The sequence below is a fragment of the Peromyscus leucopus genome, chromosome 2, assembly GCF_004664715.2.
Source record: "Peromyscus leucopus breed LL Stock chromosome 2, UCI_PerLeu_2.1, whole genome shotgun sequence".
Taxonomy (NCBI): Eukaryota; Metazoa; Chordata; class Mammalia; order Rodentia; family Cricetidae; genus Peromyscus; species Peromyscus leucopus.
The window spans coordinates 118728146-118754605 of record NC_051064.1 but is presented as its reverse complement, the minus strand read 5'-3'; the positions used below and the strand labels follow the sequence as shown (position 1 = coordinate 118754605).

The following is a 26460-nucleotide window of genomic DNA, read 5'->3' as shown; positions in this document are numbered from 1 at the left end:
AAAGAGCAAATTTTGATTTAAGACTGAATGAAACGATAATTATTATCATTGTCACTATGTACGAAACCCGATGCTAACCTCTTTTTTGGGGGGGCGGGGGTTGAGAGAGGGTTTCTCTGTATAGTTTTGGTGCCTGTCCTGGAACTCACTCTGTAGACCAGGCTGGCCTCGAACTCACAGAGATCCGCCTGGCTCTGCCTCCTGAGTGCTGGGATTAAAGGCGTGCGCTGCCGCCACCGCCACCGCCACCGCCACCTGGCCTGATGCTAACCTCTTCACCTGAGTGACCTCACTCTTTCTCACAGCTCCACTAGAAGGTAGATAGTGTCAACTGTCCCTTGCATATAGAAAAACAGAGGCTCAGAGAGGTTACATACACAGAAGTCCTAAAGGTCCTGAAATGTGAAGACTCCAACTTGCCCAGCCCAGGGCTGCCCACTCAGAACTAGCCAGAGGGTTACCGGAAGTGCCCATTGATCCTTGCATTATCCTTCTAGTCAGCTCAAAACCCAGACCATTGGCCACGAACCGACCACTTGAATCCCGTCCTCTCCTCCATCATGCAGCCAAGGCAGGCTAGTCCAACAGCAGCAGAGCCAGGGAGGGAGCTGAGGGTGGTTCATTCCTGTTTTACAGCTCTTGTCAAATTCCAAAGCAAGCTGTAAATTCATTAACCTCGTAGGGATTAAGCTGTACAGCTTACTTAGCACCATAAACAAGATCATTGGGATGTTGATTTTTCCCCTTTATTGCTTCAGCTCTGGAAATAGGGGGTGGCTCCCCAAGCTTGTCTGAAATGCTGGGGAAATGCCAGCTGGACTAGTCCCTAGTACAGGCAGGATGGGGGCTGCTTGCAGCTCAGGTAGCCAAAACTCAGGCCCCTGGCCTGTCTGGGCATCGCCAGAGGCAGCAATTCTGATCAAGGACCCAGACTTCTCCTCTGAGGCTGGCCCTGGGCATCCTGCAGCCACACAGAGAAGAAACACTCAGTGCCTCCCATGGCTCTCCTGGCATGGTGTCTTCAGATGACTTCACCACCACCATCCCTGGGAATCTTCACCCAGTTCAGCCCTTCAATAGGGAAGAGCGCCCTCTCTCTTTCCAACAGCAGGGCAGTCCCTCTGCCCTAGGCTTGGAATTCCTGCAGATACCCTCTCTCCTGGGGCTCTTCCACGCCCCCACATGGGAACCATGCTTTAATAGGTCCCGTTCTCCATGCTTCCCCAGGCACCACCCCCTCTCTCTCCTCTCCTGGGGTCAGGGATGGGCTGTGCACGTGTGATACCTCCCCATACCCTTCTCTTCATCTTCACTCCAGAAGCCGCTGCAGCCTGCCGGGATATCCCTCCCATACCTTGACCTCTGCCGATGCCAAGGCTAGCAACTACTGCCAACTCTCAAGTCCAGTGGAGGTGTCTCAGTTACTTATACACGCCCTTTACACAGCAGAAATCCCATGTAGTCTTAGATGCTGGCAGAGGAAAACCTGAGGTCTGACAGACAGTCATAAGCATGCCCTGCCAGCCCACCTGGGCACATACCTTGGCTCTGCCATGAAATAAGCTTTGTGACCATAAGCCATTTTTTTTTTAACCCTCTCAGTCTAGTTTTCTGCTCTCTAAAATGAGATAGTTGTAGTACTATACAGGTTTCTATGAGGGTGAAATGACGGCTAGATCAAGGCATAGAAAGACACCTAGCAAGAATTCTGGTAACATTTCCTTCAAATAACTTGCCTGATGTCACACAAATGGATCACAGGGCCAGCTGTAGACTCAAGCCTACCCCATCCTCAGCTGTCCCTCGCTGAGGTATCACACAGCCTCCCTGTTCTGCCTGCCTCTCACCTCCACCCCCAACTCCTGCTGACCTGGGCACCTTGGCTTTGCAAATGGTTGTTACTGGGACTAGGGGTTCAGAAGTAGAACGTGAGCACCCCTCAAAACTGAATAGAAAAATCTCAAAAATACTTGTTTAATGTATTAATTAGTGGCTCTGTGTTTGGGGAGGCCAGACAACCACACACACACACACACACACACACACACACACACACACACAATTTTGGTGGGTAGAAATAAGGTATGAGAAGTCATTTTAAAGAAAAGATAATTATTTCCAACTTGAGTGTCTGATTTGAGGGAACAGTAGCAAATCCAAATGGATCTGTCCATTGGTCACTGGAGTTCAGGAGAGACACTCCTCAGGAGACAGGTGTAGGTCACTCAGAAGTCAGTGAGGTTGACCGCTAAGAGGCTAAGAAGGTCAGTTCTCTGGAAGCTGAGTACCCCCTGGAGTCAGAGCAACCGAGGCATGGAGAGAGGCACTCGAGTCTGCAAAGCTGATGGTGACCTAGGGCTGAGACCAGGACACACCATGGGGAGAAGAGACTGTCAGAGCACTGAGGGAAAGCCACAGGCCAGGCAGAAGGGGACCATGGTGTCCACAGGCTCCTGAGCTGCTGAGGAAGTCCCAGAGGAGTCCCATAGCGAAAGGGATATGAAATGACAGTTGCTGGCCCTTGTCCCAGAAAGTAGATGGCCAGGACAAGGAGGAAGGAGAGCAAGTCAAGGGAGAGGCGGGCCGTTTTAAGAGAAAAGTTACACCCAACTCTGAAGAGAGAAGAGCAAACTCCTCCAGAGGCAAAGAATGGACAGGGTCACTGGAAGAGCAAGGCAAGTGGCCCTGGAGGAGGCCGCAGCGTTCTCAGAGAGAGCTGGTCCTCTTGTCCTCACAGATGTTGGAATAACAAACGGCCTTCATTCACTCCCTCTTCTATAAAACAAGCTCCGCCGACTGGGCTGACCTCACAGGATCGGCACTGAGGATCTGACAAACGCTCGTCCAGACCCAGCACTTGCTCTGCAGATGGCATTCTCCTCACTAGACGTGTTAGTCCAGTAGCTCCTGGGCCTGAGTGTGTGTGTGTGTGTGTGTGTGTGTGTGTGTGTGTGTGTGTGTACCTGTATGTGCAGGAGTTATGTGTGGGCTGGGAATGGGGCACCCTGTGAGTCAGCTATTGTGTGTGTCATTGCCTACCGCTGACCCCAAGGCTGTAAATCCTGCCTCTGTGCCCGCTAGAGTGAGCACTTTATAGCTCAAGGTCAGGCCCATGAATCAAGAGAGGGGCTGGCAGGAAGCAATCAGGCAGGGCTGGGTGGAGCTGAGCAGGAGGTAGTCGCAGCAGCAGCAGCAGCGTTTGGACCATTTGAAGTGGAGTCCTGGGCTGATGCTGCAATCCTTATCTCGGGAGCTTGGCTAGGAGGCCTTGCCATTCTGAGGCAGGCCTCACATGTATTCTGGGTACCAACGCAGCTGTATGTGTGTTGGGGTGTGGGCGGGCGGGGGTGGCGCTATTTCAGGCCTTTTTCTTGATGGGGTGGAGTGGTGGGGGTGGGACACAGATCCTGAGCCAGGAGCCCACAGCTGGGCAGATGTGGGGCAGCTGCCCTCTGAGCCTGATGCTTTTATTTCTCCTTTGCCTTTCCAATCTGTCTTAGAGAAAGTGGCCCCAATAAGGCAGGCCTTTTGCTCTGAAACCTTTTTATGACTCTAGCCATAATTAACTCGAGTAATAAAATTTTTCAAATCCAAATAGATATAATTAACATTTAATGCCCCTGGTTGGTGCTAGTGGCTGGGCCCATTAAGAGCACAGTATTGATTGAGAAGGTGAGCCAGCTGGGCTTGCTGCTAGGCCAGGGGGCAGAGGTGGCTGGAGCCGGGGTTGGCTATGAGCAGGGTTCCGGCCCAGGTGTGAGGAGTGCGGCAGATGGCCAGTCCCCACCCTCCTCCAAGGGGGTCAGTACAGTACCAGTGACCCTCCCACATCCAGGTCCTGTGGTTTCAGGCCTCCCTTACCATCCACCCACCCTCTCACCACCGTCCGGTGCCCATGGCCTGCCTCCTCCCCCAGAACTTCTCCAGCTTTCCAGGACAAGGCTGTGCCTTCCCCCTGAGAAGCACCTGGCTTTGGGTATTCCTTTCTGCTATCCCCCCCCCCCCCCCCGCCCAATCTCCATCCCACTGGATGGCCCAGGCTGAATTCAAAACACTGATGGCCAGAGGAGAAGCCTCAACTGTTTCTCAAAGAAGACTTGTGCTTTCCAGACTGCACCTCCCTAGGGAGCTGTAGAGCAGTCCAAAGCAGGGAGCGTGCTCATTTGAATCCCAGGCCCTCCACCTCCCCGCTGATGCCAGTGTTGTGCGGGTCATCAAGCATCTCTGAGCCCAGGTGTCCTTTTCTGTGAAATTAGGACAGGAAGACTATCCGCCTCCAACATGGAATAGCATCTGCCTCAACCTTGGGCACACAGCACAAGAATCCTCGGCCGTAATGATTACTGTCTCCAGGCAGGTGCTCTGGCCCTGTTGGTGGAATGTGCTTGCCTGGAACGCACAAGCCCTGAGTTCCCTTGCACTAAAAACAAACAAAACAGAGAGACAGGCATGCTAGTGCCCTTCTCATCCCAGCAGTGGGAGGCAGAGGCAGGAAGACCAGCAGTTTGAGACCAGCTTGGGCTACCTGAGACGCTGCCTCAAAAGAATTACTACCTCCGTCCTTCATGATAAAAGACAGGCTTAGCAATGCAAAGTCTCTCTCTCAATGTTTTATATTTAGTCTTTTCCAATAGCTAAATTTAACATACATTTATAAACAATATCAAGCTGGGCTGTGGTGGCACCCCAGCACTTGGGGGTCAAAGGCAGGCAGAGCTCTCTCTATGAGTTCGAGGCCAGCCTGGTCTACAAAATTAGTTCCAGGACAGCCAGGGTTGCACACGGAAACCCTGTCTCAAAAACCAAGCAAACAAAACAACAACAACACAATATCTAGGCTGGGAATCACCTAGGAAATGACTCTCTGGGGATAGGTGACTAAAACCTTGTGGACTTGGCACACCTGGCCTAGAGGGTATAGGACAGAGAAATGGATGCACTCACCCACCTAGTTTGAGGCTACAAGGAGAAGGTATATAGGTTGTGGGTCCTGGTGCACATGAAGCTGCAAAATGCTGTTGGAGACATGGGTGAAGGCTGCTGGTCCAAACCAGACACCAGAACAGAGGTACTGCCAAAGACAGACCGGGCCCACTGAGGTCCTGCCAAAGACAGACCGGGCCCACTGGAGTGCCTGTGTGTGCTTTGAGGCAGAAGTGGTGGCCCAGATGTGGCCTTTAGAGAATGCACTTTCTGTGGTAAACAAGAGCTGGAGAGCGAGTCCTGTAAGCTAGCATTCACAGGTTCGGTCCATGATACACCAGCTCATCCTCTCATCTTGTTAGAGGAGACAGGCTGCCGGGCAGTCACCCACGGAAAGCCTATTGAAAGGGTGGGAAGCCCAGGCCCTGTTGGACAGGAAGAAGCTAGGTAAATAAAGACTGGGTCCTGCCCATCTTTACCTCCACTGTATCCCTCCTTCCCTGAACTTAGCGTCACCTCTCCATGAAACTTACTTATAATCACCTGTCCTCCAAGGAGCTTCCATCTGTTGACATTTCCCCAGCTTTATGAGTCCCCTTCTTCCCAGAGCCGACACACCCCAGCCTTCCATGCAGGGCCCCGAATACTCCCTGCTTTCGGTCAGGTCTTGCATTAAACTTTCGATTGGAGTTTGCTGCTTGCATGCTCCGATTCTCTGAACCCAGTCCTCCTCCAGTGCCCCTTACTCAAAAGGCACTCAGAGAATCTGCTGCTGCTGGCACCGGAGCCGGTGCCCAGGACAGCTCAGCTTTCCACTCACTTGTGTGCGGTGCTCACTCACAGTACCAGGCCCGATTGAAAGGAACCAAATAAGCAGGCTAAGTTACCAGTTAAGCAGGACTCAGGGCTTCCGGGCACACTGTCTTAGCTGAAAGGCTTGAAGAGGGTGTTTCTAGAAGAGTGAACCCAGAAGCTGAGCTCAGAAAGGTTGTTGTTTAGGCAAAGGAAAGGATCTTATTGAAGGCCCAAAGGTGACAGAATATGGCTCATTTGAGAAACTGAAAGAATTCAGTGGGACCAGATGCATGAGGAAGAAGCAGTCAGAGCCCAGGCCAGCCAGTTCAGCAGTGGTCCATCAACACCTGTAGGCTTTGCTAAGGAACTAAGACCCTCCAAGTTCCAGCTGTGCCTGCTAGGTTCCAACTGTGCACCTGCTAGGTTCCAGCTGTGCACCTGCTAGGTTCCAGCTGTGCACCTGCTAGGTTCCAGCTGTGCACCTGCTAGGTTCCAGCTGTACACCTGCTACATTCCAGCTGTACACCTGCTACGTTGCAGCTGTGCACCTGCTACGTTCCAGCTGTACACCTGCTAGGTTCCTGCTGTGCACCTGCTACATTCCAGCTGTATACCTGCTAGGTTCCAGCTGTACACCTGCTACATTCCAGCTGTACACCTGCTAGGTTCCAGCTGTGCACCTGCTAGAGGCAGAGCCTAGGGCACTGTGCTTGACTTCTCTGAGTCTTGGTTCCCTTCTCTCCTCAGTGAAATGTGAGTGATAATCCCAGCTGCCTTTGCTGTGCTTCTCACCAGGCCAGCACCTGGCATATTAGGGTATGGTGAAAGATGTGGCCAGTCTGTGGTTTCTGTAAAGAACTATTTCAGTCACAAGCCTCAATCCCCCATCTAAATACTGCAGATGCCCAATCAACAGCATGGGCCATATGTCCTCCTGGCTCTGAAATGTCTACAAAACAAAGGCCCGGGGAGGCCTCACTGACCCTTCCAGCGGGAATGCCTGCTCTTTCTACCCTCTGGTCTCTACCTGGTCCCTGCAGGTCAGCTCTCAGCCTTGACTCGTGCTCCACTTTTTCTTCTCTTACCATTCCATGCTCCATCCTACCCTCAGCACACCAGTGCACACTATCTCTTCTAGGAAACTCTCTCAGTCCTGGCCTCATTCCTGCTCAGCCCTTCTCTCAGCCTCACGGTAGTCTCCTGTGGTTCTGTCATCCCCAGCCTGAGAGCCTCTAATCCCAGCCCTCTGCAGCCCCAGAAGCATGGCCCCAAACACTGAAGTGTTTCCAGAGTTTGGAATGGATCATGATAAAAAAAAAAAAGGAAGGAAGGAAGGGACCAGAGAGATGGTTCAGTGGACAAGTGCACTTGCTGATGAGCCTGATGATGTGAATTTAATCCCCAGAACAGTGTAAGGAGAGAATCACCTGCTGAAAGTTGTTCTCTCTCTCTCTCTCTCTCTCTCTCTCTCTCTCTCTCTCTCTCTCTCTCTCTCACACACACACACACACACACACACACACACACACAATCATATAAACATAATTTTCAAAAGAAATTTTAAAGACAAGAAAGAGGAATAGAGGACACAGAGCAACAGAGTGTGTAGGGCCCCTCCCTGGAGCCCTGCTTCCTTCTCACAGCCTACCCTGTGATGAGAGCTGGGGACTGAGAGCTAGAAGAGGGACTGAAGCCCCTGGAGCTGGGCGTCCCCCAGAGGGAGCTGCTCACTGCTGAGAAGCCCGTTGCTGAGAAGCCCATTGCCCAGCTGGTAACAGGCTGTGCCTGGCCAGCTCCTCCCATCCCCCCACCGCCTCTCTGTCTCAGGCCCTCTCTTCATACAACTTCAAGCCCCCCCCCTCATGCAGCTGCCCTCCTCATGACATAAGCCCTGTTGTCCTGTTCTTGCTGACCACTGACCTCTATGTGTGGGGAAGGGCCAGGCAGATTGTCAGCCTGTCACTCTGCATTCCCAGACCACAGTAGCTCCTACAGGGCAGCAATGCTAAGATCCTCACAGTGTGTACATCCCCGGGCTTCAGGTCACACGTATCAATCATTGTTAAAGCACCAAGGAAGCCAGTATTGTCCTGAGCCTCTAGGTGAGGAGAAGCCCCTATGGGTGGTGGTCCTGGCTCAGAGACATGGATATAGCTAGCAATAATAAGGATAGGCTTCAAGACTAGGTCTCAAGCCAGGCGGTGGTGGCACATGCCTTTAATCTAGCACGCAGGAGGCAGAGACAAGCAGATCTCTCTGAGTTTGAGACCAGCCTGAGCTACAGAGTGAGTACAGAATGAGGAAAGGTGCCAAAGCTACACAGAGAAACCCTGTCTTGAGAAACAAAACAAAACAAAACAAAACAAACAAACAAAAAAGGCCAGGTTGCTCCAACTCCAAAACCCATATTCTGCCTTTCCAGGCTTCTCACCTAAGTCGTGTTCCCTACTTCAGCCCAGCTCTGGCCCTGGGTCCTGCCTAGCACTGAGTGTCAGTAAGGTTTGCTGGAGTAGATCAGAGAGAATGCTGAAAGACAGCGTGCTGTCTTTAGAGGGGGCTTGAGTCCAGGCTACCTCCCCAGGGCAGAGCAAATGCCTGCCCACAGGGCCTGTCACTTGCCTTAGGTTCGTCTAAGGGACGCTCCCTGCCTCAGACAAGGAAAGGTTCGATTCCCCTCCCCTCTGCCCAGTTGGTGCCTTTGCCCAGACTACAGCAGCCCCAACATTTTGTTCTTTTTTAAAGTTTAGAAATATTTAATTTTATGTGTATGCATGTATGTGTGTGCACCTTGTGCATGCTTGATACCCTCAGAGGTCCGAAGAGGCCATCAGATCCCCTAAAACTGGAGTTACAGATAGCTGTGAACCACCATGTCAGGACTGGGAAGCAAACCTCGGTCGTACGTAATTTTTGGACAGTGTTTTTTGCCTGTCCTATTAAAGGAAACTTTCCCTACCTCAAGTGATAAATATCCAAAGGTATTAATGATAAGACTGATAGTAACAGCAAACACCCAACGAAAGGACTTGAAAAGTGCCCTGACACCATTCAAATATCTTTATTAGTGAAGTGAGGACGTGGCCCTTCCCACTTCACAGCAAGTACAGAGGAATTCAGGAACTTTCCCAAGGTATTCAAGGGGTGAAAAAGTGACTCATAAAACCATAGGTTTTTTTGTAGATGTGGGGGTGTTTTCTAACTGCAGGGGTAATTTTCCCAAATAGAGGTATTTAGTTATTTGTTTTACTTTTGTTGGAGGGTAGAGAAAGTCAAATTTTGTCATGTAGTTCAGATGGGCCCTGATACCCACACTAGGCTCGAACTCAGAGCAGACCCTCTGCCTCAGCCTCTCAGGTGCATGGGTTACGTCATGCCTGGCTCAGGTTTCTAGCTGGGAGGAGGTGGTCCATTGAAAAGCAGCAGATTTTGAGTACAGTCTTCGGTATGCTGTGGTCTGAAGAGTGAGTCACAGCAGGTAGCTTTCCAGGTAGTGCAAGGCCAGAGTCCTCCCTCTTACAATTGCTGTCCTACAGATCACTAGTTAAACAGCCAATTCATTCAATTGCATTCCCACTTTAAAAGAAAACACAGGATGTCAGACTTGGGAGAAGCCAGCACATGTGGACTGTTAACACTGAGGTATCTGCTGCTTTGCTGCCCAGCAAGGCTAGACAGTGGGCAAGAATTGAAAGGAGGAAGGTCTTAAATAGAAACATGGGTTTGGAGAGAAACCCTTGATGGGTGCCTCGCCTGCCTCTCTCTCCACAGAGCCACACTGCCTCCCTCTTCCCCTGAAGCCATGGCTCCGCCTTCCCACATCCCAGGACAAAGCAGAGTGACAAGGATAAGGATTTTCCTTTGATCCCGTGGAAGAATCTGGAGCATCCCTGTCCTCTAGACTGCCTATCTCCTCCGCCTGAAGCAGTGGCTTCTGATCTGGGCATGTGACCTCAGACCCCACTGCTCATTGCTCTGACTTAGGCTGGTATCCAGAAGAAAGTGAGGCGGAGGACAGGGAAGGCTGTGGAGGACGATGAAGGGAGAGGACAGAAACAAGGGGAACCCACTGGGAACTGGAGCTGTTTGGGAGAATTTGGGGTTGATTGTGGGTTTAGGTAGGCTAGAAGGTAGGAATTGGTTGGCTCAGAGACCTGGAGTTCGATTTCAGTTCAGAGAACCTCTAAACACTGCCTGCCCTGTGTGGGTCTAACTAAGTCTATCTCCCCCCAAAACAAGGGGATTCTGGTAGCTACCATGGGCCTCTGGCTTAGAACCTAATGTAGCAAAGTAAGGGTGGGAGTCGGGGTTGTCTTTGGAGCCTGTGCTTTCTCCAGTGGAGAGCTGCCTAGTCAGGGCCTTGGTACTCAAAGGGCAGCCAGTGGCCAGCCGTAAGGGCATCACCTAGGAGCTTCTTGGAAATGCTACCTGGGCCCCACTCCAGAGCTGCTGAATCAAGTCTACCTCCTCACATGAATCCCCGAGTGTCCGGAGTCTGCTTAGTTTGAGAGGCTTGGGTGAAAGCTTTCCTGGCAGGCCTGAGACAGGGGCAGGAAGCCAAGGGGCCCCCACAGCACCCTGGCCTGCTCCAGGACCCCTGCCTAATACCCCCTCCCTGTGCTGGAGCCACAGCGACACCTACTGGCTGTGAACGTCTAGGCCCCCTCCACAACATGTGTGCTTTATGGTCGGAGCCTTTCCTGGCCTGAACCCTGAATTAAAGCTGGCATTCCCGAGTTCTGGGGATCTGGCTCCCCAGTAAGTTTGGAGTAGGTACAGGGTGATCCTGGGTTCAGAGTGAATCGGGGCTGCGTGTAGGCTGGGACCTGAGGCCTTGGCGTGAAGAAGGCAGGGCATGCTAGCAGGTGTCTTCTTGGGCACACAATGCTTGGGACACATCCCCAGTCCTGGCCAAGACTCAGGAGCATGGGGCACATGCTCATCTGCCATCTTCACTCAAATCCAGGTCCAGATGGTCAGGGTGCAGCGCTGTACTCCAGCCAGCACCAGCTGATACCCTGTGAGGAGCTGGGATTTAGATAAGCATCTCAGTGCCTGGCCCTGCAAGTGGACTTCTAGAGGAGTCTCTGGCTAAAAAGAAGCTTGGCGAGGGGAGCAAGTCAGATATTTACAGTCCAAGGTGGCGGCCGTTGCTCATTTTCATGACAGAATTCTGTGTCAAAAGGGACACTAAGGCCAAAGGGCTAAAAAGCACAGGAAGGAAGCCAGCCCGCTTCTGAGGTACGGCTCAGCTGACCCACCCCCCCGCCCGAGGGACCTGGTTCACCAGGGCTGTCAGGAAAAGGACTTATTTCTGGATGGCAGAGACCACCCCTATCATTTCCCAATCCCAGCTATTGCTGGACCCCCTCCCTCTGGCCTCTTCTCCGCTGTGTGAAGAGGTTTGCCTGGGAACTAAATGAATGTGATTGCCCACAGAGCTTGCCATTAGCGGTGATTAGTTAAAACATCAGAGTCTAAACAGTCAATTGGTTCTAATAATTAATACTGTGGTTCAACTGTGATTGAGAAAGGGAGGGAAAAGAGATAAGAAAGAGAAAGGAAACCCGGATTGACAGATGAGTTCCAGCTCCGGAGCTACCGTTTCTTGACCTGTATTGGTACGCTGTGCTAGGGCGCTTCTGCCCCGAACTCTGCTCTCATAAATCACACCGTTCTCTTAGGCAATATCATTATTATCTCCAATCTATAGCCAAGAAAAATGAGGTGTGGGCATAGAAAAGCTACTTGACTCTCAGTAACAATTTGTTGAGTGAATAAATAAATGTATAAAGTAGCCAGAACTGAAAGCCCAGGTTAGCCCTAATTCCAAACTCATGGTTCACCCGTCTCCCAGCCACACCCCTCGCATTCTTCACACACGGTAGTCTGTGTGCTTCCCACACCCCCATCCCGCACACAGCTCCCGCGCACGCTCAGACGCCTGTCTCTCATGCCTGCTTCTCCCCCTCCCCTCACCCATTCACACTTCCCTCTCTACCACCTTTCTGGCATCCTGGCCTCTTTCCCTCCTTACGCAGATGTAGATCCTCTCTTCAGGGCCCCGTTGGTTGGTCTCCCCCAGCGCATTATCTTTGCATTGTCTTTAGTTCTTACCTTGTCCCTGGCCCATAACACCACTCAAAGAGCGTTTGGGAAATGGAACAGACATTCCTGTCCAGCTCTTACATACATTCTACCTCCCCTGTCCTCCACCCCGGAGTCAGGCCTCAAAGGCTGGCCTTGCTAACCTTTAACTGCCCCCACCCTCAGAACTGGAAGGGTGGCATGGACTTTCCTGCCTGGTTCTGGGGAAGGGGCTGTCATCCAGGAGCAGGCTTAGCCACTCCCCGCCCCCTCCCAGGTCAGGAAGAGCAGCAGGAGCAGCAATGAGCAGGATGGCTGTGTGTGCATTGCTATTAATCACCCCTCCTGGTCCGCTAACGAGGCTAATGCGGTAAGTGACAATAGCCCATCTTGGTTCCTGATTTAGGGGCTCGGGACGGAAGCTGGGCTCCTGGGAGTGAAGACGTGAATTCTCCACGACACTAAACCTTCAAATAAATCTCCTCCAGTCAGAGAAGCCCAGGGCACTAAATCCCACGCGCCGGTAATTGAAACCCTTAGAGCTTTCTTGGTAGGGAAATTGCTGAGCAAAAGCGCAGCCTAGGGGTTCCAGGTGGGGTGGTGGGGGCCAGCACACAGACCTATAGAGGGTTCCGGGTGGGGTGGTGGGCCAGCACACAGACCTAGAGAGGTTTCTGTGGTGGGGTGGTGGGCCAGCACACAGACCAAGAGAGGGTTCTGTGATGGGGGAGGCTGCCAGGAGCACATGGGATGTCTGTTCTGACATGTACATCTGCCTGTCTGTGTTTCCGGGCATGAGCTGTACTGTCCAGCTGTGTTCCTGGAGTCATTGTCCACTGGTTTCCATTAGGTCTGTGAACACTTGATTTGGAGGCAAGAACAACTATGGAGATTCTGTCTTTTGAGAGCCTTCATTTTTGGAACTCCTTGGGAGTTCTTATTGACTGTGAACAAAGAAAGCTTCGTGTGAGCAAAAGAAACATGACCCCGGGTGGCCTTCCTTTACCTGGACCCACCTCTCCTATCCTCATCCCTCTCTGTCTGTAGACTCACCCATATGCCCTTCACATCCTCCCTCATTTACTTGGTCACTGAATTATTCAACATTTCCTAACACTTGCTCCACACCAAACCCTAGGCCAGGTCCTGAATGTACCAGGATGAATCAGACACCCTCCTGCCCTCACAGAGCTCGAATAAGGAAGAGAAGTAGATAAACAGGCAACTGCTCTACTGTATGTGTACAAAAATGAGGTGAAGAGCACAGCATGAAAGAGAAAGAATAAAGCCAGACGTGGTAATGCACGCCTTTATTCTCAGTCCTAGGAAGGCAGTGATGGCGGATCTCTGAGTTCCAGGCCAGCCTGGTCTACAGAGTGAGTTCCAGGACAGCCAGGGCTACATAGTGAGACCCTGACTCTAAAAAAAAGAAAGAAAAAGAAATGAAAAAGGGAAGGAGCATCAGGGAAGCCTTTCCAGAAGAGTGTCATCTGAGGATGGTCTTACAGGATGAGAGTTACAAGCTGCCCATGGAGAGAGGGGTGTCATGGGCATTGCTGGCAGTGAGAATGTTAGGGGAAGAGCTAACGCTTGTCCAAACAGAGCACACAGTATGCTGGAGGGGATGTGAGGGTGCAGAGGGACTTAGATGATAGCAAGTTCTGAATTTACGCCGTGGGCTTTAGAGGCCAGCAAAGAGTCCTAAGTGGTTGGATGATGGGATCCAAGTTGTGTTTTAGGAAGTTCCTTCTCTCTGTAGGGATAGCAATGGGACAGCAGGACTTAATGGTAAAGAGGGACAGTGATGATGTCTGAACTGGAATGATAGAGAAGATGTTCCAATGGGTACTTACAGGATAAAACAGCTACGAAGGCCATTTGCTTGACATAGGAGCCTGAAGAAAGAATTAAGTGTCTAGAGAGTGACTTTAGGGAAGTCTGGGGAGGGTGGTACACATTGAAATAGAGAAATCGGGAGGAGGGCAGAGCTAGAGGAAGATGTGCCCATCTCAGGCACATTGAGTTTGTAGAGCCTGCGGGACCTCTAAGTGGAGGAATCTTGGTGTACGATATGGTCGGAGACTGGAGGTAGGAACTGGGGAAATGACTCAGCGTACACAGGGAGAGACATGAATGGGGACAAGGACCCTAGTGAGTTCCAGGACAGTAAACTGGTCAAGAGCACAGAGTCCGGACCTGCATCGCCTGGATTGAAGGTCTAACACAGCTACTCCCCACGTAGCCATGGGCAAGTTACAGATCATTGGATGCCCCTGTTTTCTGATGTACAGGACAGGGATAAGTTATACGGTGCTGGGTGCAGAACAAGGGTATGGTATTATTGCATCCCTTCTTCCTTGCCTCTTCAAGTCCTACTCAGCTAGCACATCTCAAGTTGTGCCTGTCCCTCAGAGAAACCTGAGTGGGCTTTCTGGACCAATAGAAATGTTGGCCTCATAGAACTGTTTGCCTCTCTTTGGCACAATTTCTGTTTTAGGATGCTTGGGTATTTGTACCTGTTCCCTCATTAGACTCCATGCCCCATCAGGGCATAGATGTTGTACTGAAAGAACTGGGTATAATAGCTCATATATGCAGACTCTTTGTGTACTTACTGAATTAACAGATAAATTGCCTGGAGTATCCATTATATTTGACAGATGGTGATCATTGATGATGGAGAACAGTGTCCATAGAATGGTAGGGATGAAAATTGATGCAGTGAGTTAAGAATAGGTTAGGGTCCTGAGGAGACGGCTCAGTTGGTAAAGTCCACAAGGACTGAGTGCATCCTGAGAACCCACGTTAAGAAAGTGCAACGTGGTAGTGTGTGCATGTACTCCCAGCACCAAGGAGATAGACACAAGTAAATCTCTGGGGCTTTATGGTGAGCCAACCTAGCCTAGCCTGTCTCAAGAAACAAGGTGAGTGCTGGGCCTGGTGGTGCACACCTTTAATCCCAGCACTCGGGAGCCAGAGACAGGCAGCTCTGAGTTCGAGGCCAGCCTAGTCTGCATGAGTTCTAGCCCGCCAAGTTTCCATAGTCAGTGAGACTCTCTCTTAAAAGCAAAACAAAGAATCCAAAGTGGTCGGCTCCCGAAGAATGAGGCCTGAGGTTGACCTCTGACCTCTACATGCACATGTGCGTGCACGCACGCGCGCAAAGACACACACAGAGAGACAAAGAGGTAGCTGGGAGATAGGTTATAAACAATAAGCAAATCTTGGAAGTTTCTGCAATGAGACAGGGGGCGGGTAAGGAAAAGACACTCATTCTAGGAGAGGACAGGTGGGTTGTTGCTATGACTGTAACTGTGGGAGCCACTGGGAATGTAGGTCACGCTTCTGGAGGGAAAGCAAAGGATGCAGAAGACAGTGTGACTGACATAAAATATAAGCAGGACTGAGAGCCCAAGCTCCCAAGAGGAGCAGCTGAAATGTAGGGAGGAAGAGAGCTGAGGTGGTTAAAGGGACTCACCCAAGAACTGATTCCTGACTCAGATGCGAAACGAAGTCACAGGGAGGGGAGGCAGAAGGAGATGGGGCTCCACGTGGTAAAATATTAGTGAATTGTCTCTGTGGGGCAGGGCAACAGCTGACCAACGATGTAAAAGCATTGTTTAGTAGTGCTGAGAGTGGAAACGGAATTTTTATTGGCACATATCTGCATGGTTTTGTGATTTCCCCAGCTGCGCTTGGCTGTCCATATGTCTGAGGCCAAAAGGAGGGCAGGCAGACTTTGGAGAAGGCAGAGAGGGTAAAGAAGTTGAGTATGTTGGCCAGAGGGTATTGAACTGATGCACCGTGGGGTCCAGGCGAGTGTCCATAGTGATGGGAGTTAGAGACAGCCAGAAAGAGAAGAAAGTATGGTGGGCACAGGCCACAAGAGGGCTGTGAGGCTGGGATCCTACTACCAAGCAAGTTAGGATGTTGACAAGCTCCTTCAGGAGGAAGGAGAACAATGGAGGCGCTGAGGTCAGGGCAAAGATGGGCTTAGACATATGTCAAAGTCCTCGGTGAAAGTGGAGAATGGCAGGGAGGGAGGGATGCAGAGTGACAGTTGACCTCCGAGGACCCCAGGGTGAAGCAGTGAACTGCAAGACATTGGTCCCCCTGAGGAACATGGAAGTAGGAGAGGGAACAGCCTGCCCTGGAGAGGTTTGCAAGAACATGGTGATTCCAGGAATAGCCAGTGTTCCAGAATCCTGACAAGAGGAAGCAAAGGCCGTGTCCAGAATTGAGGGCAGAGAGTTCATTGGTGTGGTCCTCACAAGAAGGTGGTGGAGAACTCAGCCAGAGTTACCTCCCCCTCGGCCCAGAGCCTCACTCCTGGGGCTCCTTGCACCTCCAGTCTTGATGTTTTCCTCGACCTACATCCTCTACTCTCCACTGGACCTCACACACGTTCTCCATCTCATCTGTCCCTCCATCTCTCCTCCTCCTCACACGCATCCCTCCCTGGTTGTCCCCTCTCTGGACCCTTCCCCTGCCCTGCCCCAACCCAGCTGGCCTGAGTGAGCAGGAACCCTGTACCTTCATTTCTCAGGTCACTGCTTGGCTAATGGGCTATTAATTTGCTCAATCGTCCCCTGTGAGGCAAACTCAATTTCTGCCAGCCAGCCTTCCCTCCCTGTCGACAGCGTGATTGATTGGAGGAACAGCTGTCACCGCCCGGCTGCCTGCTCCCTGCTTCCTTCCCTCCGAGTCCCACCACCCCTCCTCCTTGGGCCACCGCCCTGCGCCCACAGAAGCAGTGCGCCCCTGCCACCTGCCTAAGGATCTGTCGCCAGCAATGAAAAATGACAGAAATATTTAAGGACAAATAAGGTTTCCCAACGCAATTGAAAATGATTACAGGCAGCTACAGATGGGGCCAATCTGATGCGCAGCAGCAAATCAAATCGAATTTCCTTATCGGCGTATTATTTTAGGCGTTATCTGGCACGTTGATGCAGTTATCAATTCAATTTCAGCCGCCGGGGCTGCTGTTTACCGACTCGCCTTTGCTGGGAAAAGGTAAACATGCTCAGCCCAGCAAATTAATTTCTAGCTGAAGCCAGAGGCAGCAAAGGATGGCTCCCCAGGACCTACAGCCTCCACCTTGGCCCCGGGGCTCTCGCAGGCCAGGCTAGAACTTGCCCAAGGAACGGAAGCGCCACTAGCTGCCTGCCCCTGCCCTAAGCTGGGTGCTGAGCGCCTAGGAGGCTGAGGTGACCGCTGGCGGCTCCTCTGCTGCTGCCAGGGAGAGGTGAAGGTCTCCCATTAATTCCCAGCTAAAAATGACAAATTCATCTTGGACGACAATTAAATGAAGTCAGTAATTGATGCTAATTGATCTCCAGATGCGAGGGCTCCCCTTAGCCTTAGCAGCACGTGGCTGCCTTTGCTCCCTCCCCCTACCGGGCCTTCTCTTCCTCTACCTCCCTCCCCTGAGCTGAGTCCTTGCTTTCTCCCTAGGGCTCTGCCTCTTTTGACGGCACAAGTCTGTGAGAAACAGACAGCCTGGGCTGGGCCAACGGGCAATGCCTGAGGCTAAGCATCTGGCCCACTGTGTGTGCCAGACCTACAGACACTTGTTATCCTTGCCCCACACTCCGCCCATTTGCCTAGAATGCAGGTAACCGCCGCCTCCCTCGACCGTTCAGGATTTATAGCCTACAGCTGTGGAGGCTCCCATTTTATTTTTATAAGCCCGTAGCCAGCGCCGACAGCGGGGAAAGCGTACTTGAAGTTCTGTTGCTTGAAACAGTACAGTCTTAGCATTTGGGCTCTATGACAAGAAGGCACTGGTCCACATGCTGGGAAGAATGGTCGGGATACTCAAGCTGCAGTTGACTGTGTGTGTGTGTGTGTGTGTGTGTGTGTGTGTGTGTGTGTGTGTGTGTGTGAAGCACTCGTCTGTCCAGACATCAGACATCTGAGATGGTATGTGTACATTGTTCACAGGTGGAGGCTTTTCTGAATCCTGCTTTTTACTGCAGTTTCAGTTTGTAAAGACTAGGTCCAGGACCATTTGGGAGGCTCCCCCTGCCCCAATCACCAGTGATCCACCTGAACGTAGTAACTAAGTAACTATCTGGAAGTTATTAGCTGAAGGAGTAGGGGAGTGATGTGTAGTCCTACCGAGGGAGAGGGGCTATAGTTGTGATTTGAATAGCCACGGTCAGAAGTGTGAAATAGCTGTGGCCCAGGACACACCATGGGCCCCCAACCAGATGAACTGATAACTGATGCATTTGGCTCCAGCAAAGGCTCATGGGTCCAAGGCTTCAGGTTCCATGATCAGGACTCAGGGAGTTTAATTGTGCCTTGGCCCTGAGCCTTTAGCTCCAGCTTGAGCCTAAATCTGAGCCTAAACCTTTCCACAGGCTGCCCTCCATCTGGCACCCTGCAGATGTTTGGCCACCCAGGAGTCCTGCCTGGCTCAGGGCACCCACTCTGTACTGCTAGAGGCAGTTCTTAGCATCCATCAGAACAGGAGTCAGGACACCAGGCCGGCTCCTGTGCCTGGAGCTCAAAGGAGACCACATAGACCAGGCAGTGTATGCCAATCTCAGCTTCTGCAGGCAGGAAGGAGGAAGGAGGGGGATGGCAAGGGTATGTGAACTTGAATTGTCATTCTTGTGTATTGGACCCAGGTAAATATGTTACGTGTGCTGAACCTGATGCTGTGCAGAGGTCTGTGCTTGCCTTGTGGAAAGAGGAGGACAGGAAAGAGAGAATATGAATGAAAGAATGACCAGACTAGACTGGAGTAAGAGAAAGTCCCTGGTCTCCAGGGTAATGTCTGCATCTCTGGAGAATTGGCAAGACCAGTAACCCTTTATTTGTTAATTCAGGAATATGTATCGATGTCTGCTCTCACTATCACTTTTATTTGGCGCTCTACCCTCGGTTAGAGGCTGAGGTTCTAGAGCAGTGGACATGGTAGGGTTTTTTTTGTTTGTTTGTTTTGTTTTGCCAGAAAGTCACATTCTGAAGATGGTCACACAACAGGCCACAGCCCGAGTGCTGGGAAAGTAGCAACACAAGAGGTCCAGGGAACACAGAGGAGGCGCCTGATGTGGTCCGGGAGAGTCAGGAAGTCTCCCCGGGAGAAGGACTTCCAGGCGGAGTCCTAGGGATGAGTGAGAGATAGCTGGCTAGTGCCAAAGGCCCTTGCTGCATCTTTTTGGCTATTTGGCAAGCCCAGAGCAGAGACAAATAGGCTTATTTGGTTCCAAGTGACACTGGGACAGCTGAAAATGTCACCTCTGTCCTGTGAGTGCCAGCTGCTACCCTGGGGCCTGGGTAAGTGGGTGCACAGCTGTTTTCAGGGCACCCTTGGGCACCTGCAGATAAGTATGGGCCACAGCTAAATACACATCTCTCGATGCCTTCCCTACCCCCACCTCCTCGACCAGGGATGCCTATTAATCCTGACAAATGATGACTTACGAACATGTAATGCAAACTGATTCATCATACATTCAAATCCGCCGCCCCGCCCCAGCGGGAGGCCCCAGCCAGACAAGTGTATTACACGGATAATGTATTTGACGTATTAATAAAACCAGCCGCATTGCTCTGGCGCAGAGACTGGGGAATGCCAATATACGATGACAGATCACATATTGATGAAATCCAGATGTTTGGAATCATAGTCTTGGGGCCTTGTTCATATTGACTGAAGGTAAAAAATGCCGTCTGTCAGCACATTAACTCTTCCTGTCCCGTGCTCAGCAGAGGCACCAATCCAAGGGTTTCTAGAGAGAAGGAAGAAGGGGTGGGTGGGAAGAGCGGAGGGGGCCAGAGATTAGGTGGCTTGGGTCCATGACGGATGGATGAAGAGAAAAGGAGATGGTGTGCTGTGGGTAGGATGAGAGGCCGGGACACTTCGTGGCTGCTGTCTTGACCTCTCAGCACATTCCACGGCGTGGATGACACCCCCTGCTCTGTGGAACTTCATTTCACACTTGCTTGTTTTCGCTCTTCCTCTTTCCTTCTAAGACCTTGACGCCCTAAATGCCCTTCACCTGTTAGAGTTAGCCGAGGTTCTCTTCCAGACTCCTGTGGTGTGTTCGCTCCCTGGATGGTCTCCCTGCCCTTCATTCTTCCATGTAATAGGTGTGCCTTGGTCGCTCACTCTAGGCCAGACCTTGTTCTAGGCACAGAGCCTGCACTGATGAGCCTCCTCGGTGCCTGATTGTGTGTCCGTGTCTCCAAGGCCTATCATTCAGCATTTTCACGGTTCCTCAAACTAAATACACCCCAAACTGAACTTGCTCTCCTCACAAAGCCTGATATATAAACCAATAAACAGATGTATGAGTGGAGATGAACAGGAGAAATTTCACAGGGGCCTGAACAGCCAAGGCCAGCCACCTACTGAAGGGCAGCCGATCTCAGCCACAGTGGGAGGACAGGTCATGGCCGGGAGCAGGTATAGAGTAGATGTAGACAAGAACAACAGACCTGTGCCAGTGTCTTACTGGAAAGATAATTAATGAGTCCCCACTTGTACATTGCTCTGGTTCCATCACATCTGCACAAGAGTCCTAAGAGTTTGGATCTCTGTGAGTTCGAGGCCAGCATGGGCTACAGAGTGAGTTCCAGGACAGACGCAAAGCTACACAGAGAAACCCTGTCTCGAAAAAAAAAAAAAAAAAAAGAGAGTCCTAAGAGTTAGATATTATCCCCATTTCACACAGGGGGAAATGTGATCAAGTTCCACACAGCTAGTAAGAGGCAACTCTGAAGAATTTTGCTTATTCGATTCAGTGTCTTGGTCACTAGGAAATGGAAACTTTTGGGGGGTATGGAGCAGGGAGAGGAAAGGCAGGACCCACAGGTGCCTGAGTAGTCTCAAAGGCCCCAGTCTCCTCCGGCTGGGGACGTGGCTCAGAGGGGTGAGTGCTTGTCAAGCTTGCCTAAAGCCCCAGGTTCGATTCCCCAGCACCACAGAAATTGGATGTGATGGTGTTTGCCTGTGATCCCAGCACTCTGAAAATGGAGGTAAGCAGGATCAGAAGTTCAAGGTCATCCTGGACATGCAATGAGTTTGAAGTTGGGCTGGCCTACGAGAGATCCTGCCTCATTGTTATCTGTCATTAGAATTACCCTGTCCTAGGCAGGCAAGCCACACTTTTTTTTTTTTTTTTTAGACAAGATCTCACACTATAGCCCAGGCTGGCCTGGAACTCACTATTTAGACCATGCCCATCCTCCTGCCTCAGCTTTATATTACAGGTCTGACCAGCCAGCCACTCCTTGTCAAGCCAAACCAAGCCTTTCATGGTCTGCGGAGTAAAGATGGGAATTGCTGCTTGGACAGATAGAGAGGGAGACTGGAACCCCTTGGCTACAGAACTGGAAAAAACAAACAGGCCAACCAGAGGGGCAGCAAGGCTAATGACTCAGTGCCGGTTCCACGAGCCCCTGTAGTGGGCAGGCCTCGCCAGTCTTCCCAGTGGAAGATGGAGGAGGAGCAGCCTGTGCCGGAGGAGGTTCCCCATGGTCAGGAATTCCCAGCCGAGGGGGGCAGCGGAGGGCTCATCTGGCCCCCACCCACTCACTTGGCGGCTGACACTAGGCTGGAGGAATGGGCCACAGAGTCCTGCCCTGGCTTAACCTCCTCTCTCAACCTAATCAACACCCTTCTTAGAAGCTTCCACCGAAGTCCCTCTGCCGTCTGGGAGTAAAGTTAGTCTAGCCGCTTAGCAAGGGACGGAGCCCCTCTGGCGGTCACACAGCTAGGGAGCCTGCACAGGGGGACCCTCTGACTCAGGCCCTGCCCAGTTGTCCCGAGTAAGGCTTAGGTCAGAAAGCCAGGTTGCTTCCCCGCCCTCCTGCTTGGAAGACACCTATGGCGAGCAGAGACGTGGAGGTGGCAGCCCCTGCTGCGGCAGGGGTGGCGGGGAGGGAGGCAGTAATGAATGTGGACGGGAGGCGGAATGAGCGATCCATCTTTGCATGGGAGGAGAGGGGGCGGCGGGCCTTCCCCCCACACACACTCACACACTCAATCAGGCGCTGTCAGACCTCCGGCCGCCTGGCATTTTGGTGAAGAATCTCTCAGCTAAAAATTGTTGTCAGCCCCATTTCCTCGTTATCAGTGCTAGGGCTGAGGCAGCGCCCGGGGATTAGCAGAAGCGGGGAGCGCTCGAGCCCCGCCATCCACCGCCGATAACATTGGGCCTCCCGCCTCGCGTCCCCCATTCATCATCTTTAGCACTGACAGCTCAGCCCAGTCCCTGTCCCCAATCCCTCGCGTTCACCGCGCCTCCCCACTGTGCTCGGCCTGGCTCTTGACCTCCCAGGAAGCTAGTCCTCCTAGAAGAGTGCTAGGATTCAAATAGGGCTGAAAACCTAGACCCACCTGTGGCAAAAGGCCTTGCCTGACTGTTGGGGGGCCCTGTCAAGGGTTGGAGTGAGGGCTACTCAAGGAGCCAGTGTCCCCGGACAGGCCATCTCTGGTGGCTCCAGCCACCTGCCTGTGATACTGCCTGCTGGGTTGGAGAAGGGAGCCCTGTGTCCGATGAACAAACTCGGAAGGCCTGTCCAGGGGTTCCTCACGCCTCGATCGCCTGAAATGGACTCCCAGATTCTGGGAACCGTGGAAGGGAAGAGCCAGAGGATGACTCCATTTAAGCCTAGGACAGGTGGAGGAGTGGGGGGTGAAGGCTTCATTCCCACCCCAGCAAGACCATAGGCCCCCTCCTCTTGGCCATCCCCAGTGGTTTTATGGCCCATTTTATGGCCACCGTAATGGCCCAGGTCAAAAGCTTCAGGGAGCTGTATTCTGGGAATTATGCAAACGAGGAGCAGGCCCAGGGCCAGAGTATGGATTTTGTCATTAAACCAGGGTAGGCCATGTCGTTAGTGCAGTAAAATCCACGTCATGACCACAGGTCTCAATATAAAATTATAGGGAACACAGCGGGGGAGGGGAGGGGGGCACCGTGCATGGCCACGCTGACACCTGCCACTCTGAACTCTGAGGAAGGAAGGGGAGACAGAGGGCATGGGCTGCAGGCTGACCCCAGCTCAGGACTGCAGGGTCTGCCCTAAAGCTGGGAGCCAAGAAAACGGTCCAAAGCCAAAGCTCCCGGGAGGGAAACTGAGGCCAAGTTGAGAAAAGCACACGTCAGCAAGGGGATGAGAACACTGACCTCTAACCACAGTTTCGGAGCAGGATCTGGACTCCAGAAAACCCAAAGAACCGAACTTGGTATCCCAGCCCCAGAGGTTGAGCCCCTGGCATTTCTACACCACCAGCCCTGGGTCCCCCTCTAGCCTGCTCGTTTGCCGCTCCCCCTTACACCTCAGATCCTGTCAGGGACCTGTTTAACAGCCTGTTTCCCTTTCTCATCCTTTGTGCTTCCTGTTGGGCACCCATCCCCTTTCCTGTGGACCCTCCAGCCTTCTCCCAATGCCCTCACAGCTCCCGCCTCCCTGCCAGCTCTCACCCACACTACCCGGCTTTCTCTACTGCCGTTACCCACTGACTTGTGCTCTCTTAGAAATCAAGACTATGTTTTACTTATTTCTGAGTTCCAGTTTTCTCTAGAGTAGTACTGAAATTGAATAATCGTTTTATAAATGTTTGTTGAATAAATAAAGGAAGCCTTTAGACCAAAAGCCAAGCTCAAAGTCCCTATCCAATTCTGAGCCTCAGTTTCCCCATCTGTAGAAGATAGTAGCCTGGAGAATTCCTAGAGCCTCACCCACCTCTGAGGTTGCCCGAGGCAAAACTTAGACCAGAGCCCTCCCAGAGCAGGGCTGTATCTGCTCCTTCTACTCAGCACAGCCTTCTAGCACATCATGTCACCTAGCAAGGCACACAGTGAAACCGGAAATGGTGGAACTACTTCCCTTCCTTAAAGAACTAGCCACACAGGCTGGAGCCCTTCTGACCCAATCACAGCACACCCAAAGCCTTCATAGCTGGTAGCCTGGCTCAGTGAAGGCTATGATGTTTCAAGTGTATGCCTTTGGTTAATGCTTCTCTTTTTGCACTCCCCAGAACACACACACACACTGAATTGCTCTGTCCTTAGAATCTGCAGATGACTCAATCCAGGCATCCAGGGAGCTGTAATCCTCCTCAGTCTGTGTCAAAGGGAGGTAGCTTCTCACACTCAGTCTGACCTGTTCATTCCCTCAGGCATAGTGTTGCTAGATTTAGCAAATAAAAATATAAGACATCCAGGTAAACTTAATTTTGGGGAAAAAAAATCAATGATATCTAGTATCAATATATTCCTTGCAATATTTGGGACATAATTATACTTTTTTCAAGAACTCATTGTGTATCTAAAATAAAATTTCACTGGGCCTTCCTTATTTAATCTGGCAACCCTATTCACCTATGTCCCCTAGTCATCACTGACATGGTCTTTATCTGTCTGAAAGTGACTGTGACCTTCTGCAGGTAGCAGAGGGAAGAGAAAGGTAGATTATATAGACTCAAGCTAAGGAAGCCTTTGCGGCAGGGGCTGGGATGTGCTTTACTGGAAGAGCACTTGCCTAGTATCTGCAAAGCCCTGGTTCTGTCTCTAGTACTACACACTAATGTTTTCCTACAGCCATGGCCTCCATTACCAGTTAGAGCTAGTAATATTTCTTAATGGCTAGAGTTCCTCAACACCACGCCTGTAAGCAGACTGGGGAGCACTGGATGGGAAAAAAGAAGGGACTCTCGAGTCAAAAGGAGGATCAACAAAGCCATCCAGAGGATCCTTCCTAGAATTTTTTGTTCTGGCCACTCTAAGTGCCAGACAGGAAATAGAATTCCAGCTCCCAGCCAGCTCTCCATGAGCACACGTATTGGAGAAATGGTGGTTGGTTGGTTGGTTGGTTGGTTGGTTGGTTTTGTTTCTGGTTTTTTGAGACAGGGTTTCTCTGTGTAGCCCTGGCTGTCCTGGAACTTGCTCTGTAAACCAAACTGGCCTCGAACTCAGAGATCCTCCTGCCTCTGCCTCCCAAAGTGCTGGAATTAAAGGTGTGTGCCACTACCACACGGCATGGTTTTTTTTTGTTGGTTTTTTTTTTTTTTTTGAGACAGAGTTTCACTTTGTAGCCCAGGCTAGCCCGTAACTCACTATGTGGTGCAGGTCGGCCTTAACCTCACAGCAGTCCTTCTGCCTTGACAGCTCAGTGCTGGGATTACAGGCATTCCGCCATCACAACCAACTTGAAGGACATTCTAGAAAGAGAAAACTCAGAATCAGTGAGATTGACAAGAGACCTGTGAGGTTATCCAGCAGAAGAAATGAGACCTGCTGGGACTGGATAGATGGCTCAACCCCATATAAGTAATGCAACCATCTGTAATTCCAGTCCCATGATATGTGTTGCCCTCTTCTGGCTTCTGAGGGAACTACACACATACAGTACAGATACACGGCAAGGTCAGTACTGACACACACAAACACACAAAATAAAAATTAATAAAATCTCAAAAAAATGTTTTAAGTGGTGAGACCTCAATAGAGAGAATGTGAATTTCAAGGATATAGAAGAAGGGCCAATGAGATTTCTCAGTAGGTAAAAGTTCTTGCCATACAAGCCTCAGGACTTGAGTTCAGTTCCTGGAACATACGTAAAAATGTAGTGGCTCACCTCTGTAATCCCAGCATTCCTTCAGCAAGATGGGAGGGAAAAACGAGAGAATTACCTGGAGTCTTGGGAGCCAGATAGCCTGGAATATGCCACACAGTAGAAACAAGAGAGACCCTCATGGCTGGAGAGATGGCTCAGAGGTTAAGAACACTTGATCTTGCAAAGGACCCAGGTTCAATTCCCAGCATCCACACAGCAACTTACAAGTCATCTCTAACTCCAGTTCCAGGGGATCCAACACTCTTCGACCTGGGTGGGCGTTCAACACGCATGTGGTGCACATACACATACATGTGAAAGCACGCAACATCTAATAATCTTGAACAAAGTAAAATAAAAAAGGTGAAATGTTTAAAGAAGAAGAAAGACCCTGCCTCAAAAAGTGCAATTCCTACAGTTGTCTCCAGCCTCCACATGTGCCCTCTGGTACGCACATGCACACACTCACACACTCACACACTCATACATCCACTTGTACGAATACTTCTTATTTTAGTCTATTTTATTTTGAGACAGTTTTCTTTATGTAGCCGTGTCCTAGAACGGATTTTTAGCCCAGGCTGGCCTTGAACTCAAAGATCCACCTGCCTCTGCCTCTGCCTCACAGTTGGGAGCAAAGGTGTGCGTCACCACACCCAGCTCAGGTATTTTAAAAAACAGGTATAAGATAACGGACAAGATTTGATAGGTAGGGCCAGGAAGGGAACACACTGTAAGGCTAAGATTACTGGAACCAGGGACTCGGTACCAGGTGTCCTACCAGAGACAGGCACAGCTGCAGGAGAAGCAGGTCTGTGTGTAAGGAGTGGTAGAAGACCTCAAATTTGAGTTGTTGGAGTTTTAAATTCTTAGGAGACGCTCAGGTATTGGTGATGTCCTTTGGATGATAGCAGCACCCAGGAATGCCAGGTAGAGGTACAGAGGATGCAGGCTACAGGAGCAGGCTCATCCAACACAGAGAAGAGAGAGCAGAAGGTCAAGACATAATCTTGGGGACAAGTGGAGAGAGGAGAGGAAATGAACTCCATGCTGGGATGACCCACCCACTTCCTGCCT

General features: G+C 51.2%; 1 protein-coding gene across 3 annotated transcripts in view; it reads left to right on the top strand.

Annotated features, from left to right (window-relative positions):
* Positions 1-26460, top strand: part of Rnf220 (ring finger protein 220) — a 226988-nt gene that overhangs the window by 160502 nt on the left and 40026 nt on the right. The gene's annotated exons all lie outside the window — the stretch shown is intronic.